Source organism: Parus major, chromosome 2 (assembly GCF_001522545.3).
Source record: "Parus major isolate Abel chromosome 2, Parus_major1.1, whole genome shotgun sequence".
Classification (NCBI taxonomy): domain Eukaryota; kingdom Metazoa; phylum Chordata; class Aves; order Passeriformes; family Paridae; genus Parus; species Parus major.
Window position 1 is genome coordinate 112,845,907 of NC_031769.1, and position 18,757 is coordinate 112,864,663.

Genomic DNA, 18,757 nt, shown 5'->3' on the forward strand with positions numbered 1-18,757 from the left:
CCTTTCCTTTCCTTTCCTCACCTTTCCTCACCTTTCCGCACCTTTCCTTCCCGCACCTTCCCGCACCTTCCCTTCCTGCACCTTCCCTTCCCGCACCTTCCCTTCCCATTTTCTATAGACTAAACCCACATGTCACCTCATGTGAGAGCTGCAGATATCCTTACAGGTGTTGGCTCAGAGAAGAATTTGCTAATAAATATTATTCTGTTAATTATATATCTACCACGAGTTTTCCTAAAATACCAGATGCTGTCATGTAAACACCACAGTTATCTAGATAGGTTATCTCACACCCTGCCTCCCCCTCTTTCCCATTTGTCTCCATCTTGTGATGCCCCACATGCCCATGGATGCTTGGGACAGCACAGCTCTGGAGCTGAAAGGTAGAAGGGGAGCTACTGGGTGCAACTCAGAAAAGAAATGATGCAACTCTTAGAAATTAATGATGATGTAGTAGCAAGTAGGGCAAGATTGTTTTGAAACAGGAATTAATTATTATTGCATACTAAGCTGGATATGCATCCAGGTTGAGACGCACGGAGTGGGTGGGCTGCACTCAGCTGGGAGGAGCGGGGCAGGCAGCCAGCCCCAGACAATGTGTGTGTTTGTGTGCCTGGTGGCAAGCAAATCCATCACCCCCTTCGGAGAGTACTGCAAATGGGAGTGGGGTCTGCCAGATGGCAGACATCCGGAAAGGCACAAGGAAATAGCACAGCGTGACTGCATCGTGCGTGGCAGCGAGCACTCTGGGGCTGTCCACAGATGGAAATGTGCAAATCACAGCCCTGGGCAGAGCTCAGGCAACACTGACAAAGTCTGACCCCAACTCCCCAGACTCCTCTGAGAAACTGAAAAATCGGGATGACAGTCCAGATCAATCTCATCTTCTAAGGTTGTCCAGATCTGGAGGAAATGGCATGCCTAGATGTGGCTGAGCTGATCTTGGTGCAGGGCACACAGAAGGGCTGTAGGAAGACAAACTGATTGACAGCTCATTAGTTCTGGAGCTAATTAGAGTCTGGATTATAATATGAAGCGTTTTTCTCTCTATAAACCTGTCTATGCACTAGAAAGAATAAAATTCCAAAATGAGAAAGCACAAGGAATGCAAGTATGTTCCTTTTTCCACCCCCAGCCTCCTTTGCTAGTCACTCTCCCTCAGCAGCCACAGGATAAGGTATCCTAGAGCAGCTGAATGCCAATGTGGGATAGGGAGGGGGAACTTTTATGTAGCTGTTTTCTCAGTTGCATCATGCTACTGCTCCCAAAAATGGAATTCCATGAAATGAAGACAAGAATGACTGGAAGAAAGCTTTTTCTTTATTTATTTATTTTTTAATTTGGTTTTAGTTTGTTCTGAGTTTTTCATTGTGGGTTTTGGTTTTTTTTTTTCTGTACAGCATACAGTCTGTATTTAACTAAGTTTCTTGCTTCTTTACAAAACTTTTTTGTCTTTTTTTCCCTCTAAAGGCAGGCTGAGGAAATATCAACATGGGATTCATGCCTGTGTCCTCCTCCCCTGCCAGGCCTGACTCAGTTCAGCACAAAGGTGAGCAAGGATGAGCTGCAGCTCCCTGAGGAGAGGGTCCTTACCTGAGACTTCTAGCTTAAGCAACAAGCCTCTGTGCAACACACTGAATGACTCCTCTGTGTGATGAATTGGGCCAGTTGTTTAGCTTCACATGTCCTTCAAGTCTTTTTCTTATCTCATACAAGCCCAAATAAGAGAAGGCTGAGACATCTGTCTTGATCCAAGCAAAACCAGATAGCTCAGAACAATTGATTTAATTTACAGCAAGAAACAAACGTGCTTAGACAAACCAGTAAATGTTTTTGAAGCCAGCTACTGGTAAGTTTTTCTGAGTTCCACCTTATTCCAGAAACAAAAAGACCTTGCAGAAACACCATGATTTGGGTGTTGCTCTGTGACATATTTTAATATCTTCCGTGCAGTAGCTCTTGAGACCACGTTGGGGTGTGTGTTTGTGTCAGAGATCGACAGAAAGGTGCTTTGTAAAGGTACAAGGCGCTCCCACACTGCCATGATATAATGGGTTGTTAGTGACTTGTCAGTTCATGTATTCAATTACTGTTATTACTATTATTTCTAAACTCTGGGGGTTTCTAAAATTGCTTTATATCAGATAATAAGTATACTCATTCTTCAGTTACACTAATTAGAGTTCTGAGCTTGATTCTGCCACCTCGATGGCTCCAAGAGCTGAGACTGGTTACCATATGCACAAAGCTCTTAGCTCTTTTCCATAAATAAATTACAACCTTAAAGTTTTAACTCTCAATGTCCCAAATACCATCTTTCCTACCTGTGGCTTTTCCATGGCTCATTCCTGTTATTTGTTTAGAGTTTCTCTCCCATCAAATGATGTGTCCTACAAAAAAATGAATCTTTTTGTCTGAAATAAAAGTGCAATCCCTAAGCAATATCCATCCTGTGACATGTTGTTGTAGAGCACATTTCTTTGAAACTTCCTGAGTGAACAGCTCCCATATTATCTTCTCCTGAGCCACTCTTGTGTTTCCTCCCAGTTGTGTACACATTTCCTAGCCCTGGGAGGGGACACTGCTGACCATTGCCAGGCTACAGTCTGGAGCAGCCTAAAAATGCTGTGCATGCCCATCTAGCTGAAAACAAAGCTGGTGAGCAGTGTGTAGAGCTGAGAAAAATCCTGCTTTTAAAAACTGCCTTAAAAATATATATATGAGTCTGGCCTAAAAAGAAGCAAAGTAGCAGAGCAAGTCAGTCAGAGCAAAGAGAGGGGGGAATTCAATAGTGTGGCACTACTGCATGCAATAAAGCTTAATGCAGATTATTATACCAGAAAAAAAAAAGTTTTCCTGAAAATCTTATGGTATTCCACAGGACAGAGCTCTAAAGGGGCATTTCAAAGGAAGAACAAACCAAAGAAAGAGAAAAAAAAAAAATCCAGACCACATGAAACCTTGTAAGATGGTCTACAAGGACTTGCATTAAAGTGGGTGTAAAAAGGACTAGGTTAACTAATAGAAGTGGCTGAAAAAATTTAAAGCCTTGTTTGGGAGACTGTGTATGCATTTTATGGTCAGCTGTTGTCTGCAGAATATCATTTTCTCAGAGAAAATCTAAATCTGCATTCTTAATGACTGGAAGTTAAGTAGAGCCCAGAAACTGTGACATAAACAGCTCTATTTCATCAAGTTAACTGTCTTGCTTCTCATTAGACTATACTTGCATGTCATTTACTTCCCTGATTGTCTTCTCACACAGAAATTTTCTGCTCTCCTATTGCCAGATGAAGCATCTCAGCTCAACTTCTTACAGTATGAACTTAAAGAAGCTGCTGCTGGATATGCATTATGATGCTCAAGCCACACCTTAGGTTTGCCATCAACCAAGTGCCTTCACCTCCCAGGCCCGCTACAAAGCCTCTCTTTTTCTCAGCACTGACGGAGGGTTTCCTCTCTGTGCAAAAGCTTGAATTGCTCACGTAGCAAACACATCCTCCATGGAACCAGCAGCGTGGGGAGAGATGAAATGGGCCTCTGGGAGCTCAGGACTGAACCAAGCCTGGATGTCTGCCTGTGTGTGTTGGCACACAGGACACCTCGCTCCATCCAGCTGGGGTCCAACACCTGTGAACTGGTATGTGGCTTTACTAAAAATGAAGAAAGAGCCAAAAGGATTCTACCTTTAAACATGCCATGGTTGGAACACAGTGGGATTAAGGAGAAAAAGATATAAATTTTCCTTTTTCAAAGACATTTCTTTACTATCTATTGGTAGCAAGTGCTTCCATCAACACTGAGACAGCTCCCCAACCTAACCTATCAATGGTCCACTTACTGCATAGAATAAATACATCCTCCTTTCTGAGGTAATTGGATGTATTAATAAAGCAAACAACAACCAAATCATAGAAGTGAGCTCAAAACACTGCTCCTGGCTTGGTTTCTGCTGGGGCCACACTGTAGATGTGATGAACTCAGTCCCTTTCCCTTGGTTTTTCATCTGCTGAGAACATGTCTTGGGGTGCCAGAAATGCCAAAGAAGCTGTTTAAGTCTTCCTTGAAGGCTGCATCCCAAAATAAACCCCCTGTCTTCAGGAGAACATTACTCACTGCTGTTGAGGGAGATTTTAGGTCATTAAGATTCAATGAGTAATATGTTTGAAAATGCAATTTAGAAGTTTTTCAATCATTCATGAAAACCCTTTCGATGCAGAATAAAGCTTGATAATGTTTGTGATTGTGCCTTGCCCTGATGAAAGATCTGAATGGAAACTTGTACAGTAGGTAATATTTATTCTGGCAGTGTGTCAGTAGGCAATGTCTACTGCTTTTATTGCTTTGTGGAATAAAAGTTTTGAATTTTGCTCGGTACTGAGCCATTTATTGTCTTGAAATTGGCAGCAGTAACACCCAGCTGGATGCTGGTATGTTTTGTGTTTGCGAACAGACTGATCCATGGGAAACAATCTAGCAGACAAATCAACTTCGTTATGAATTAAACAAAATCTTTGCTTGGGTATGAGACATTTGAGCCTGAGGGAGCTATTATTTTGGAAAAGGCCCATAAAAGGACATAAAGGACTTTTTAGGACAGGGACTTTGTGAGTCTTTATGATATTCTTAGACTGCCTTTAGTTATGCCTTGCTTTGCATAACACAGTGGATTTTTACAAAACAATAACTTCTATGTAAATGGTACTGGGGTCCAAAACTCTGAGATGAAAGTCAGAACAGTGACTCAGTGCCTGGCCAAACCAGTGAGATGCTTAAATTGTTCTTCTTCTGCCTGTCCCCGGGACAGGAACTGGCATTTCCTATCTGTATCTCTATTGCATAGCACTGAGAAAATCCTTCTTATAAGCAAAGACAGAGGTAGAAAATTTACCCAGAAATAACTGAGTGCTCAGTACCAAAACTAAGCATAGTATGAAGAGATAGCTCTGTGTGCTTAAGGCCAGTCCTATCAACTCTCACAGCCTTGTGAATGTCATGGGATCTAACGTTTTCTTAATTCCCCAGCTGATGATAATCAAGGAACCACATGATAACCTTGACTTCACTAACACAATGAAAAAAAATCACACGTAAATAACTCACTTTGTGATTGCTGAGTAAATATGAAGCCAGCCTTAAATCCTAAAGGTAAATAAAATACCCTAATGGTAATTCTGACCCTTTATTCACTCTTCATGGGTTATCATTCCATTGCTTCTTCATGCTCCTGTAAGTCTTAGCATTCACCCCCATTCAACAGCCTTTATGATTAATTTTTTGCCAGGCTGGGCCAGAGGAGATGTGACAAAGGGAGGAAGCAGACACCATTTGTCCCCACAGCTGTGCACAGGCTGAGTGCCAGCAGTTAGAGCCTGGTCACTCACAGGTGAGCAGCCTTGCCCTGGCTTACATAAAACACCGACTGAAAACAGCTTCAGGCTGTTAATGCTGCTCTGAGCTGGGGCTGGCATAATAACCATTCAGGGGCATTTTAAATGGGAAAAAAAAATAAAATAAAAGAATAACCAGGTTCAGTCTATAACCCATGTCAAAGAATATGCTGTGGGAAGGACTTTTGCCAATGATTTGGATGATACCATTTGCTCTCTTGTAGCACTACTTTCAGAGATGGGCAAGCAGATTCTTGTTAAGTAACCTTCTCTGGACTATGGTAAGCTTCAGAGACAAAGTTTCCTAATTCTTTCCTTGAATTCATATAGCTTTAGGATGTTGCTTAACCATAGCTTTAACCATGTTTCAGAGTTTGAATGCTTGATATTTTCAGGAAGAAATGTGAAAAAGAAAGAAAAACATAATAGTTTCCGATCATCAAATATTTTGAGTGAGTCATTCGCCTGCATCGCCAGATAAATGCAACAGGACATCCTGTGACCGTTGTGCAGTTTCTTTAACTTCTCCCTTTTTTTTCCCTACAACATAAATAGTGAGGTAGGAAAGAAAGTGGCAGTAGAGTCCTGTCTAGGTGTTCCTCTTTGCTTGGATTCTCTCCCACATCAGGAGAGGAAAGTCAGTCACCTCTGGGGTTACTACCTACACTGGTGCTGGGATATACTGATGGATTGTGGTCTGCTCCTGGCCAGCAGCAGGTAATTCAAAGGCAAAGCCCCCTGAGAGAGTTCAGAGAAGCTGATGTTATTTTCCTGAGCCTTTTGCCTTGTGGAGGAGTGTCTTCACTGGAGCTCTTTTGGGAAAGACCTGGAAGGGGCATTTCCGTGCCGCCCATCTTTTCTCTCACCCAGATTCAAGACTAATCATCCCCAGCTAAACTTTTAGGTCTTGCAGGCCCAGTGGAAGAATTTCTAAGAGATTTTGCTCATTTCTTTTCAATGCCACTAAAGGGATACAGATGGCCAGAATACCAATAAGAGTGATGTAACTGAAGTCAAACAAATGCTGCTCCCAACAGAAGAAAGCAACAAATCATATTGATATATTTATTTAATATAAATGTATATATTCAACACTATAATTCTGGATTGTTTGGAGAGTTGGCAGATTTAAAGAGACAGAAGGAAAAGCTGAATAACTGGCAAAATAAAATACTTCTTTCTACTCTATATGCAAGTACAAACAGAGCTTTGAACCTTAGATCTATAAAAAGCCAATCTGATCTTACGCAAAGGCCTTGGGGGAAAAAAAAAAAGTCTGATCCAAGGAAGATAAACATCCAGTCAGAAATCTTAGACTGAGCCTGAGAGATGGCTTGCATATGTGTGAGTATACATATATAATCACCAAAAATTAAGCAGACAGCTTTATGTTGACAGATAAAGTGAGAGGGAATTAGTGGAGAGAGAACAAATCAATAAAGCACAACTTTCAGTAATAGTTCTTGGCAGAATTGGAGACATGACTTCACATGAAATAACTGAAATCTCCTGAAATTTATCTCTGTCCTCAAAATCCCTTTTCTAAATTTTTTGCTCCTATGGCACTTAGAAGCTGAAAAAAGTGGAATAGTCATGTATTAAAAAGGGTTTTATTTGATTTTTAATTGTCTTCTATCATATATTCCCTTCACATCATGTCAGGAAACGCTCTACTTTGTTTATACAGTACCTAGCATGGTGGTCTTCTGTTGTGGCCACAGTTTCAATTAACCCCACTAATAATTACCAGGAACCAAATCTATCAATAAATAAGCCTCATAACTTCATGATCTGACAGTGAAATGAAGAAATACCAAAGTCTAACTTCCATCATGGATGTTTAATTGTGGCACTGTTCTTCCCCTCTCTCCCATGCACACAGAGCTTCAGCAGGCAGAAAAATAAAGATAAGGCTCCTTGGTTTCATTTGATATCTACATCACCATTATCTTCAGGGTGAGAAGTTCCCCGTAGTTCTTTTACACACCTCTCATCTGGATTTCTCCCACTCCCTCATTCTTTGAGTATTTTTCTGATCTGGTCACAGGTATGCTGGCAGCAGGCATTCTGTTCTTTGTATTGGCAAACTTTTTTTCCCCCATTTTTCAATCCCTGATTCTTTTCTTCTTCCAGTTTCATCTATTTCACAACAGTTTTTGTCAACAAAACACCTTCTACTCCCTATCTGCTTTCCACATCAGATTCATGCCTTAAGTCTAGACTGGAAGCCTTTAGGGCAGGGACTGTCTCCAGGTTAACATTTACAAATGTTTACTTATCCTCAAAAAGCCCCAGCTTCAAACCTCAAAGTCCAATTATAGTAACTAATATTGGTGTGGGGGAAAAGGTTTTAGCCTATTAATTCCAGGAACCACTCTAAACACTACTTTCTAGCCTTAACCAAAAGTTGAAGGTTACTATCCATTTCTTCCTGGCCCTCCTAACCCCTGAGCTCTTCATTCATCCAGCTCCAGGCCCTGCACCTTCTCTTGAGACTGTTCAAAACTAGTAGAGATCCCTTTATTTCTCTCTTTTATTTGCAATAGCCTTCCTGAATAATTTGGGAATTCCTGGCTTTTATTCAAATATTACCCAAACCATATCTTTCTCTTCTAATTGCTCTCACATGATTGTTTTCTAAAGCCTTTGATTTAGCTGGCTTAGTAAAATATGCTACGAAAAAATGCCACAGGAAAAAAAGTGTTCCTTTCTCCCAGATGTTATTTGTATTTCTGTAATAGCTAGGAACTCTATATATAGTTTACCCACTAACCTGCTTTCAATGTTTGTTGTTGGTGATTGTGGTATCACTTTTCTATTACATTCTTATCACCTAGTCTGGTGTAATCACTGTAATACTTTACTGCTCTTTGTACTTCAGAGCACACCTAATACTCCAGTTTAAAGTTGTACTTGTTTCCTTTATCTCTGATGACTGATACAGTTGAACCAGTTCACAGAAATAGTATTTTCTGAGTAGTTAGTTGAAAAATTTTTGTTTAAATCATCCCGGGAAATAAATAGTGGAGCTGGGAAGGTTAGGTTTTTACATTTATGTTTATAATTTTGTGTATTTATTTTTGTAAAGCCTGTTTCAATGTAACCCACTATGGGATAATGTCAAAAAGTGTAACACTCACAAAGCATGTGCAGCAGCATGTTCAAAGGTGACATACTTGTTTTTGTATGAGGATTGAGTAATTCTCCACCTACTGCCTCTATCTAGCCTGCTTTGTCTGGCCAAAATGCACGTCTGTCAGAGAACTGGTGGATGGCTTACATGGAGGTCACACTGCCCCTTGCCTTTAGTATGGCACAAACCATCCTCAAGGTTTTGTTTTCAGTCAATGCAAGAGAATGACAAAGGAGCAAAGGAAGCTGCCTGTGCATGGCTTTGCCCCAGTCTCCTGGGGCTGGAAGTCTGGCTGATGGAGCCTGCAGCTGCAGAGCAGGGATGTCCCAGGAGGTGACATGGTGTGGTCTCCCAGAAGTTGTGGCCTGTGCCTGGGGCTGCCTGAGGCTCTGGCAAATGCTGCATGACCACCCTGCACAGGAGTTTATTCCCAGCTGATGCACTCAGCCTCAGAGTGCTGCAGACAGCCGCTGTCAGAGGCAGGTGCACAGTGTGGTGATCCTGGGCAGGTAGTTCTGACCACCCTGGAGCTGATCTGAGGCATAGCCTTGCCTTCACCCACCCAGTGAGCTGAACAAGAACCATCAGACTCTCCTACAGACAGCTTTGTGCCTCGCAAACATCGGCCTCTGCCTCTCTTTGCCTTCACACCCTGCTGCAGTCCAGTGTGGCAGACACACTCCCCCTCTCTGTGAATTCACACGTACACAGGTAGCACGAGCAGCCCTCAAACCACAGCCAAAATGCAATGAGTGGATTTATCTCACCACCTTGCTGACGAGGCCTGGCCACAGAGACACAGGGACACAGGCTCTGTTCAGCTAAGTTCATCCTAGCTGGCAGCAGGGAGCAGGGCTGGCTGCCCTCCTCGCTACGACAAAAGATGTCTGCATGTCCCTGACAGGAATTCTCCTCAAAACAGGCAGAGGATGAACATCAGTAGCTGTAAGAAGCAGTGTTTTCGCACACCAACAGTTTTAATGTTCCCAGGTTCAAGGTCACTTTGAGCAAAACCGTTCCCTCCTTGTCAATCTTCCTGTTTTAACCCTTTCCTCCCAAGTGCAACACCCAGGAAAGCAGTCCTGGAATGCTGAGTGAAGCTCACCTCCGTTGGCTGGGGGCTATTTTTCCCCCAGGCCTCCTCACATTTACACACACCCCATTTGAAGGTCCCAAAGTTTTGGGATCTCCTTGTCAGCTCCCTCCTGGTACATGCCACTGAAGTGTGGCTGTTTGGTGGTGAAGCTCTCTACACTACCAAGTTCCTCTTTCCTCTATCTGTCTCATGCAACCCGGCAGTTTCTTTGAGCACTGGGAAACCCATGGGATTTTTTCACAGAGATTTTCACTGTTTTTCTTTCAAAGAAGTAGCCCATGCTGGTTCCTTTTTATCTTCATTTGTAGTCTCCACTGTGTAGATAAGGGGGAAGCCACGAGATCAAAAGTAAATGGGCTGCTTAGTCCCTGAAGACTTTATCTGCTGCGCCTGAGGGATCTGTCATTTCAGTGACATTTCTAAGTGCCAAAATTAAATATTTTTATCACAGAGTCAATTAGGTTGGAAAAGACTTCTAAGATCATCAAGTCCAATCTTCTCATTCTAAGCATTTTGTATTCTGGACCAATTATTTCACGAAACACCAGTGTGCAAGGTTTCTTTATATGTTTACAATTAATGAGCAGCCTTAACTTTGCTCTGCATGCCATAAAAGCAAGTTAATACCGCTATTGGTAGTCAAAACTTGCCAAAACTGCTATTTATAACTCTCCTTTCAAAAAACAATATATTAGTGACTGCAGTCACCATGCAGTTCTCAGATATTTGCTACTTGGATTTTTGTTTATATGCAATTAAAATATTTATTTTAATTATAAAATTATTGCAATTATTGTAATTTTGTCCTTTTTTCATACATTTTGCCTCATACACAGGACAAATGTGTCTAATATCTCTGTTGCTTTTGTGTCATTTCATCAAGATTTTGCTATTCTTGTCATTACATTATATTGGATGTTAAGAGCTATATTTCTAAATCTGGCTTTTAAATATCAAATTTCCAAGGGTGGGCTCAACCTCATGGGCATCAAGTTGGGTGTGATTCTTCCATCAGATTTCTTCTTCAATAGATTTCTTCTAGCCACTATCTGCAGATCAGCAAAGAGCTAAAGCAACTTCTTCCCTTTCAAAGACAAGCAGGCATGGGAGACCATGGTGGAAAATTGCAGAGTGGAAGGTGTGCACATGAATAAAAAGTGTGGTCTCACTTTGGGGCTGGGTGATGATGGCTGACCAGGTAGGGAAAAAACCTTGAATGGGGTGGGTTGAAGAGACGCTTATTTGAGAAGAAAGCCTTAAGGAAACAGAGATTAACAGGTAAAAGACATTTAATGTTCAACTTCCCACTCAAATCAGGGCTAGGTTCAAAGATGGATGAGGTTGCTGAGGGTCCTGTCTAGGATTTCTGAGTGATGGAGATCCTACAGGCTCTCTGGTCACATGTTGCTTTAACTACCCTCATGAAGAAAATACCTTTCCTTAGATCCATCTGGAATTTTTACAACAGTAACTTTGGCATCTTATCAATTCATTCTGCACATCCAAAAACCTTCTTCCCTATGACACATCTTCAAGTAGCTGGAGACTAAAATTAGACCTTCAGTCAGCCATTTCTTCTCCATGATTAACACAGGAGTCAGCTTTTCCTCATGCATCATTGTGATGCAGTTCTCTAACCATCTTTGTGGCCCTCTGCTGAACTAGCTCCACTCTGCAAAATTTTCACTGATGAGGAAGAGGTGAAAGATAATAGGGTAGGAGAAAAAGTAGAAGAATAAAGAGAACAAGGAGGGAAATCTTCAAAAAGCAATGCCCAGAGCAACTAAGATACCATGTGCAAAAGAAAATAGAAGGTAGGAAGGCAGAAAAATAGCATGAGAAAAGTGGCCACATAGCTCCAGCTGTGCTCTGTAGTAGCTCTTTTACTAGATTTCTAGAGCATCTCAAGAATTTTTTTCTAAAAGCTTTCATCAGAGAGACCTGTTGTTCCACTGATTCATTTTAAAGGTTAGCGTTGATGTGGTTTTCTCACAAAAATGGCTTACTTAAAGTGTAATTAATTTTGCAGTAGTGTGCATAAATTATGGAGAATGTGAAGTAGGAGGTAATTCACATAAGATAGTTGCCCAGAAAAGTGAGTGATACTGGTTTTTGCACTAGACTTGTTCTCTCAGAAACACTCATGTGACAAACAACCCCTAGATAGAGATATAGGAGTGACAGCTAGTGATTCCCAGGTTCAGATTCCTTTATTTTTTTTTTATCACAGAAGGCATATCCATGAACTTTCTGTGCAGCTACAATTCCCATTTGTTTTGAAGAATCCTCATCTTCTGGAAGCCACTCACAAAGGGGTCACCTGACAGTTTTTGCTCAAAATGGGCTGTAGCTGTCACTAATAGAAATGTCTTCTACTGCTCTGGGACTACTTTGGACCTTTCCTCTGATCATGAGCTTGACAGATCAACTGGCTGTTGCTCATTGACCCCGTTACTGTAGCTGGCAGACACTGATTTGACACATCAGGGCAGGCAGGTTCTTTGGAGGCTGGGTAATATCAGTCCCTGACAATGCACAGCATTCGTCCAGAGATGATAGCAAAGCAGAGCAACATTTAAGTAATGTCATCAAGCAATGGGAAAACAGCCCCCATGATTTAAAATGTGTGCACGTTTGCCTTTTTAGAGGAAATATTTAGTGTATTACTCAGTCAATTAGATATTTTACATTTTCAGCAATACCTGCAAATTATGAATCACCTACCTCTGCTGTGTGTATTTTTTCCATTTTAAAAAAATCTTCCTGACTAATCTATTTGATTAGTCATCCAAGTAGATGTCAATAATTTTTCAAAACTGTGATCTATATTGAAATAATAATGTTATCAATACGGGATGTAATTTCACCAAAGGCAAGTCCTGCCTGACCAACCTTGTGACCTTCTAAGATGGAGTGACTACATCAGTGGACAAGGGAAGGATTACAGATGTCATTTATCTGCCATGGTCCCCCACAACCCCCTTCCCTCTAATTTAGAGAGAGATGGATTTGATTAGCTGGATAAAAAATCAACAGGCCAGTTGCATCCAGAGGGTAGTGGTCAATGGCTCAAAGTGTCCCTGGACATCAGTGACAAGTGAGGTCTGTATTGGGACCAGTGTTGTTTAATGTCTTTATTAATGACATAGACAAAAGGATTGAGTGCACCCTCAGAAAATTTGCAGTGCAAAAGCAGTGCTGCTGACACACCTGAAGGACAGGATGCCATCCAGAGGGACCTGGAGAATCTCAAATATGGGAATCTCAATTTAATGAGGTTTAATAAGACCAAGTTCTGGTGCTGCACCTGGGTCAGGGCAAACCCCTTCCTCAACACAGGCTGGGGATGAACAGATCCAGAGCAGCTCTGCAAGAAGGACGTGGGGGTGCCGGTAGATGAGAGGCTGGAAATGACCCAGCCATGTGCACTCAGCCCAGAAAGCCAAAGTGGCCAGCAGGAACATGGAGGGGGTTCTGCCCCTCCACTCTGGTGAGACCCCACCTGGAACCCTGCATCCATCTCTGGAGTCCCCCTAAGGAAAGACACTGACCTGCTGAAGCAAGTCCAGAGGAGGCCACCAAGATAATTAGAGGGATGGAGCACCTCTCCTATGAGGAAATGTAGAGAGAATTTTTATTTAGCCTGGAAAAGAAGAGCCTTGGGAGAGACCTAGTTGTGAACTTTCAGTATCTGAAGGGAGCCTGCAAGAGAGATGGAGAGGAGATGAAGGATCTTTTTTTCAAGAGCAAAAAGTGACAAGGTCAAGGAGGAATAACCAAACTGAAAGAGACCATGTTTAGCTTAGACATTAGGAAGAAACTCTTTTCTTGGGGGTGACAAGGCACTGGAACAGGTCACACATAGGAGTCACAGGAGCCCCATCCCTGGAAGTCCTGCCCCAGGCTGAATGGAGCTCTGAGCAATCTGTTCTAGTGAAAAGTGTCCCTGCCCATGCCAGGGGGTTGAAACTAGATGATCTTTAAGGTCTTTTTCAGCCTCAACCATTCTGTGATTCTATGGCTCTCTGAATCCAGCTGAACTCTTGGTGACAATATCCAAGGTGCTGGGAGTCCTTCAGTAGCTACACATCTTCTGGATGGTTCTGATACACTCCATTCCCTCTTAGTAGCCTTCCTGGGAGGTGAAAGACTTGGAAAACATATATTATTTTTTTTATTTTTTGAGCCCAAAATAATGTAGTTTTTCCTGTTTACTTTCACCAGCTTTATTTAGCACAAATGTAAAACTGGAAGAACTGTTTCTATGATAATTTATGTAGAAATTGAAACAAAATTAGAATCTACTGTGTATCATATTTTAGTTAAGAACATTCAAGATTGGGTTAATTCAGTTTATCTCTGGGACTGCACATTTCATAAGACCACTCACAACTGCATCTGAAGAAATTTTGTTATAGAAAAGCAAATAGCAAATTAGCCATAATTATCATTAAGCCATTTGCATGTCTAATGCAATGTATGCTTCTCTGTTGGTTTGGGGACTACACAGTGCACGTCTGTGTTTCTATCTGTGAGTAAGCTTGACTAACTTCTGAGTACCAGGAAGCTAAAATTTAACCCTCTATGGGCAAGAGGGCTGCCTCAGCAGCAGTGTGTGTGCACATGCATGGAACCTAATTTCAGGTTGCACTAATGACCTTGTGTTAGTAGTATGAACAGTTCAACTTGTTAATGAAAGTCATTTAATAAAATTTAATGTTACTGCATGGACAACAGGAAAAACATTGACAATATGCTTCTCAATTTATTTCATATGGATGAAAATTAGTTTAAATAATCTGACATTTCTTAACAGGCATGCCCTCTACAACAACAGCCTAATCACTCCACAGCTCAGTCTAAAGTTGCTTTTGACATTTGAGTTGTGTTTATAGTGCCACCCTTGCCTCCAAGGCTGTGGTCCAACACAACAGTAAACCTCACTTTAAATACTACTGGACCTACATTGCAGGAGCTGCCTAATACAAAACACTGCTCTGATACATACAGTGTAATGTTTTGATGCTTTAAATTTTTATCAATGAACTTTAAGCTGGCTTTAAATTAAGATGGTTGCAAGTATAAATTCAGTGGCTCTTTCACAGCTAGCACCATTCCAAGGTTCTGTTGAAATGCCCTGCTGTCTCTGCCCTGTTCAAGGACAGCCATCCTTGGATATCAGCTGCAAGCTTGCAGTTTTACTTGTGTTGGTCATCTCTAATGGACACTTGCCAGTCAGATTTCTTTGTCATGGATCTTACCCTAGATTTCTGCCTTCCCTCACATCTTTTCTTTGCCTCAGCAGTCTCACAGTCTGCTAATACAGCACCATCACTGACTCACAGTCAAGCCATAAACCTATGTAAGCCTTAAATACAGCTGGTGTTCCTCAGAAATCACCCCTCAGGCTGCACCATACAGAAACTGCCCACAGCCGAGCTGATCCAGCCAGGGCAGAAGCTGCTGGTCTAGACTTTCAAATAACCTTCATAAAGTTTCATGACTTTTTTAGACAAGGAAAGGACAAGGATTACTTGTATTCACCTGCTGAACCAATTCAGATGACTGTGTCCAAAAACTGAACAGCAAGAAGTAAACTCAACATTGTGGCAGCAAGTGGGTGGTTGCAAGAAAGACTTGGCTGTGATACTAAACAGAGTATCCTAGGACATCAAAGAGTGGATCCAGGTGACAAAGCTCACATCCACTAGCATAAGCACAGAATAGATTGATAGCAACCATAGAGAATACCAGCAATTCCTACTTCCTCGGAATTTCCTGCTACCTCAGACTTACCCTTCCTGACTGCTTCATGTCTCTTCCTAAACACTTCCACACCAGGCAACTTTACCCAAGGCTCAGCAGCTGCTAAGGAACAACTCCTACCACAGCAGGCAGTGCCAGCAGGAGACACTGCATGAGCTGCTTGCTACAACCTGATCCAGGACAAGAACTCTGGTAGTGCCCATCCTCCACACTCCATGTGTGTATGGAAATACAGCCTGTGTCCAGTTTTCTTCAAGATATGATTTTCTCTTTGTCTTTGATTTTCCATTACTTTCTACTTTTGTTTCCAACCCAAACTGTTTTTTGGGGGCTCTGACAGAAGGGCTGGATGACATCAGAGATGTCCAGGGCTAAAATTTCAAATATTCCAAAGTCTGGGGCAAAGAGCTGCAGAGCTGAAATGGATGGGATGGCACAGCTGGGATTCCAAAGCCACTAGGGCCCGTCTCCAAGAACAGGATACAAAGAACTTCATGGGGAAACAAGAACTGGGAACAGGAAAGTCAGAGAAAAGATGATTTACTGCTCATGTCTGACATATGCATGATTTCAAGTTACAGCAAACAGCTGCCAACGTACACTCAACAGAACACAATTAGCCAGGTTGTCCCTGACAACGTGACCCTCACAAATTTCACAGGAAATGATCAAGCTGCAGCTGGTGGAGGGACTGGCTGTAGTTCCACTTGTTACACTCCTACCCTGCCACCATCTGCTCTTTTGGCTCTCTGAGTTTTTGTGAAGGACACAGCCTGCAGACGGGAGCCTGGTTTGGAAGGGCGGTTCTGAAGCCCTCCAGCAGCCTTTTAGACATGCTGCACAGCCATTTGGAAACCCCCACCCTGAGGTGGTAAAGCCAGAGGTCCTAGCAACAGCTAAGTTGCTGCTAAGTTACAGAACAGGTAAGCAGGCTCATTCAAGATGAGGGCTATTCAGCAACTCTACTGCTCCAAATGGTCTCAGCAGCAGGTTTGTACATGGCATGGCTGCACTGCATCAGACAGGCAGGAGATATGAATGATGTGAGTGCCACATGTCCTGCTAGACCAGCCAGCCTCACCTGACAACAGTAAAGTATCTGTAAAATGACCCACACTCAACATTCCTGATGGTGGAAAATTGTGCCAGGTCAGGAGACAGGGAATAAAGAGATCAGCCCTATGAGGTTGCCCTTACAGGTAACACAGCCTTCCAACACATTTTCCATGTCCACAGAGGGTGCAGGCTGAGAACTTTGTGGATTGCAGGTGCCACCTTCCCAAGCCCAAGGTGATGGGTAATGCACCAGAAAAAATTTAGGTGTTTCTAGGTTTCATGTAGCCAAGGCAACCTTCTTGATATTCAGAGTTGCCCCAGTGATAACTACTTTCTGTCCCAGACAAGAGCTGCTCTCACAAACCCTGTGCAACAAGGGGAGGGGCTTGATAACTTCAACTGGTACCAGTTGTTTACTCAGTGGTACCAGCTGTGACTTCATTAACTCAACCTCCACATGTTACCTGAAGCTCTGTGCTGTCCTGGAGGAAAATGAAAGCTGCATGTGGTCCATGGATGCTTCATACAGCTGTGTGGCTGTGATCAGCAGTGGGATTACCTGCCCACTACTGCAGCTGTTCAAGGACAACCTTGAGGGCACTGCCCTGCCCTTACACAGCAGCAATGCTAACAATGGCCCAGTGCCTTTCCACAGGGAAATTTCCTGCAGGAAGTAGCTGATCCTGGAAAAGGAAAGCTACTCTTCAGCAACAGCCCACTGTGGAAAGTGCTGATCCTGAGCTAGCAATCTCTGTGGTGCAGGACCCGCAAGATGCAGGCTGACTGCCCGTCCAGGCTGGCAGCAGGAGGTGCAATGCCCTGAAGGCAAGGCAGAAAACAAACAAGCAAACCACAATATCACCACTGTGTGATCTTGCTAAATTTAAAGGATCACACACACCTGCTCCTGAATTAGCTCAAATCTGTTCTTTCAGGTAACTCAATATTTGTGATCACAGAACTGGGTACTAAGTTAAGCATAAATTAAACACAGTCTTTATTAGTGTGGGCAATCTCTTCAGATCAATGAGGATATCTGCAAATGGCCACATATCTTTAAAAGAGGAAATTCCTGGGATCACTAGTTGTCAGCTCAACCCTCTCACTGACCACCCAAATGAATTATGAAGAAACCATCAGTCCAGCTGCTTTTCTTGGCTCTGTAGGATGATATTCATGAGAACCACAACGACCCTTTATTTGAGCTGTCATTTCTACAGAAAGGCAATTGGGATATTCTGTAGAGTACACATAGGCCATTTTCAATCTCCATGAGAATACTCAGGGTGCTGTCCCACCAACAAAACCTAGTTCATTGAATTTGTGGTTCTCAAACCAGCTTCCAGTGTTGGACCTGCTTTGACCTGCTAAATAGCAACTTTTCCACTCACAGCCATGAAACAAGTGGAAACAAAATGGGAAAGACTTCTATGTATAAAAACAGGTAATGGCAGATGAACAAAATATTTTAAATCAGCAAAGATGCAGAAGAAGTAGATTTTACTAACTTTCAGAATTAGAGGATCTCAAGGTGAATTTCTAATAATTTTTCTATCTGCTGTATTATTATGATTTGTTCACAGAAACTGGAAGTAACAAGATGAAATTAAAGATGCTGAATTGAGGATTTATGGCCAGAATTTATCAGTGTAATAAAATGCAAGTGGTTGTGCTTTAGGCAGACCACTGCCTCCAGGAAAGATGCCAGCTTTCCCAGCTTTAGCCTATTTAGTATGTGTATTGTTAATCTGAACAACGTGTCAAATGCAAGGATCTGTGCATTATTCCCCAAAGTGGTTTTAAATATTTTCCAAAATTTTAATCATAAAATTAGTCAAGGTTATAAATTATTGTGTGATACATTTAAAATAATCATAACGGAATACCTTTAAAAGCTAAGATTTTGTTTGTTTGTTTGAATTTCTTTTTAGTGTCACAAAACTTAATTTTCCCAGGCTCCAAACTGGAAATGAGAACAGGAACTGATGAATATCCACATATAAGCCGCATTAACTTGTTGTCTCATATTTGAAAATAAAATTAATTTTCTATATTTTTCTTTGAACAAAAGCAATCCATCTTTAGCACATGAAGAGCATATTTAGAATAAAATTTATAAATATTCTTCTAATAGGTCAACATTACTTTCTTTAAAATAGTAGGTTACAATAAGAAAGGAAATGATGAAAAAAATTAGTGCTAAAGAATATACTGCTTTTATTTTCTCCATCAACACTGAATGAAGAATGTCTGCATGACCTGTATAATATTTTTTATAATCCACTCTTTACTACCCGTTTAAAAATTGCAACATTA

At 41.8% G+C, this 18,757-nt stretch overlaps 1 long non-coding RNA gene across 1 annotated transcript; it reads left to right on the forward strand.

Annotated features, from left to right (window-relative positions):
* The first annotated feature begins 86 nt into the window (after window positions 1–86).
* LOC117243948 lies at window positions 87–4,370 on the forward strand. Its single transcript, XR_004496113.1, has 2 exons — window positions 87–1,549; window positions 3,291–4,370. It is a non-coding gene; the product is annotated as an uncharacterized LOC117243948 (long non-coding RNA).
* Window positions 4,371–18,757: the final 14,387 nt, after the last annotated feature.